Genomic DNA, 2,925 nt, shown 5'->3' on the forward strand with positions numbered 1-2,925 from the left:
TTTAAAGAAACAGAAATGTTTACAGGGTCACGTGGTTGCTGTGACGTTTCGAGGTGTTTCAGTGTTGTGAGCTATAGTCTGGTTTGGACAGGTCTGGTCTTTAAGCGTCATGGGAAAGTGTCACAGTTATTTACAAATGAATTTATTTTCAGTGTTAAGAATGTTTGAGCACCTTATGCTGGGTTTAATAGAGGTAAACTTTGCTCTGATCCACTTGGAAGTTTGGGATCAGATTATCCACAAAAGCACAAAATAGGCTCTTACGTACCAGCTTTGCAATTATTGGTCGCCAGAGGCAGTGAAGTTCAAATCCCTATCAGCTGCTTAACATCCCATGAAGCAGGCAGAATGCTTTATTTTCTTATGGAATTAAAATAGGCAGTTTTACAAAGCTATTAGTGGTTCCATAGTGTAGTGGTTAACATATTAGTCTAACACGCAAAAGATCCCAGCTTTGGGACCAGGAGGAGACACAAATAGCTGGGAGGGCTGTGTCAGGATGGCAACCTGGGGTAAAACTGTGCCAAATCAAATATGTGCATCCATCTGCTGTGGCAGGCCTTTCAAAATAAGGGAGTAGCTGAAAGAAGCATCCATTTAGTTGTATTTACAAGATATTCTTGTTTTAAATGCTGATTTTGATTTTTAAAAAAGTCATTTTTTATATTTTTTGTCATAGGTACTTTAACTGTCTGATCACAGTTTTGTCAGAAGTGTGGTTCCAGCAAACAGAGAGCATAAAAAAAGCTTTACTTTTTTTTGAGTTTCAATTTTCAGCAAACAGTTTCATTTCAAAGTGCACACTAGTATTAATGTTTATGAAATTGTTGTGTTGATTTCAGATATGCTAATAGTAATTTACTAAGTGGTAAAAAGATATGGAAGACTACCATATGTATTCAAGTAATAAAGCATGTGTTGTTAAAAAATTACAATAAAGTATCTATCTATCTGTCTGTCTGTCTGTCTGTCTGTCTGTCTGTCTGTCTGTCTGTCTGTCTGTCTGTCTGTCTGTCTGTCTGTCTGTCTGTCTGTCTGTCTGTCTGTCTGTCTATCTATCTATCTATCTATCTATCTATCTATCTATCTATCTATCTATCTATCTATCTATCTATCTATCTATCTATCTATCTATCTATCTATCTATCTATCTATCTATCTATCTATCTATCTATCTATGTTTATATAAATATATATAAACTTCAAATATGAGAAACAGCTGGCTTTAAATCCTGTGCAGCTCTACCTTCATATTATAAGGGAGTCAACCCACTTTTCAGTGGGTGACCGGTGCTGCGACAGCTGAGAGGAAATGATTGCGAAGCAGGCTGGTGATCCTTCCAATCCAAAATACAGACCCACAAGTCCCTGTGGCCACAGAAGAGAGAGGGAGAGCATGTTTGTCCTGTCAGTGAGCCAGAACAGCTTTCCCTCAGGAAACTCCTTGAAAAACGCAAAGTCAGACCTGAATAGCACTTTGTGAATCCCACACTGCAGCTGAAGCAGCAGCAGGAAAAAGGTCGAAGGATTTCAAGTCTTTCCTCAGTTTATTTTAGTATCTGTGACACCCAGAGACCCTATTGTTAATAGACAGCTCAGAGAGCATGGAACAACAGAAGTATGGAGCAACTGAAACTCGATCATCCGTGAGCCCTCAGTCATGGCTTTAATAAACACTGCAGATAATAATGGCAAAAAAATGAAACATCATGTAAAACACCACATCAGACTGTTTATTCAAACTGCAACAAGCCTGCTAATTAAGCAACTAGCATCAACTCTTTGATCTTTGCAAAATCTTTCAAATCATTCTTTCTTTTCCCTCTTGGTAAAAAGGTTGCTGCTGTTATTCCATCCTCCACTGTATAAACCATCCAAATCCATCCAAAAACATCAACCTAAACCCGTGTGGTCCACTCAGGGAAAAACCAAACTGGGGGACCTAACATTTCCTTGACCTTGTTTGACTTCGGCTATGTAAACCTTGTTGCTCGGTAATTGTTCATTGTATTTTCCCATATGTTGTTTTTGGGTACACAGCCAAACACTTCCTCCCTCTGTCTTTAATGCCTGTTTTTTAACAAACACTGTGAGCTCCACTTTCCTCAGTTCTTTTTTTTTTTGTCTTATGTGACGCTCAGCTCAGACAGCAAGAGACCAGAAAAACTTGGAGCATGGTCAACTATAGTCAAGTCTGTAATCTGTTTAGCAGTTGTCCAGCAATTTCATACTCACTGACACCAGCCTTGGAAATGTCAGTGAAATAAATAAATGAATAGATTTCTTATTTGGGGATAAGTGGTGCAACATGTCTCTAATAACATGGCTTTCACCCCATGTAGGAATTCTGTTTTTTACTTACAAAGGGAGCAGCATTTTGTCTCAACATGGGCATATTGCTAAAGTGTTTTAGCAAATATTATATTAGAAATGTGCAGAGGGAGTGACTCTGTGTCGTCACCAGCAGTAGAGTGCACCACATCCTGTGTGTTTGTTGTAGATCACTTTAGTTGTATTTGTTGCTGCAATATGTGTTTGTGGCAACATGTGTTTAGCTTAAAGAAACAGAACATGGATGATTATTACAAGGATTATTCTTGGAACTTTATCTTCAGAGCAGGGATTACATTACACTACGTGTTATATTGCATTTCATGCAGCACTCTCTAGGAAAGTATCAAAGGTTTAAAAAGTTAATATTTAAAGGTCAAGTGATGATCGTTGACTTATGATATAGAAATAGGACCTGTTCACACGAATGCTCGCAGTCAAAATAGTCTCCTGCAGAACTCAGAAATAATTATTATCTATAAAAAGTATACATTAAGCTGGCAGCTTGTTACCATCTCAGTGACCTCATCAAAAAAGTTATACTTATGTGCTGTGACCCAGTTCTGTCAGGAAATAAAAGCAAACAAATCCATG

This window comes from Neolamprologus brichardi, chromosome 2 (assembly GCF_056152115.1).
Source record: "Neolamprologus brichardi isolate AB-2024 chromosome 2, ASM5615211v1, whole genome shotgun sequence".
Taxonomy (NCBI): domain Eukaryota; kingdom Metazoa; phylum Chordata; class Actinopteri; order Cichliformes; family Cichlidae; genus Neolamprologus; species Neolamprologus brichardi.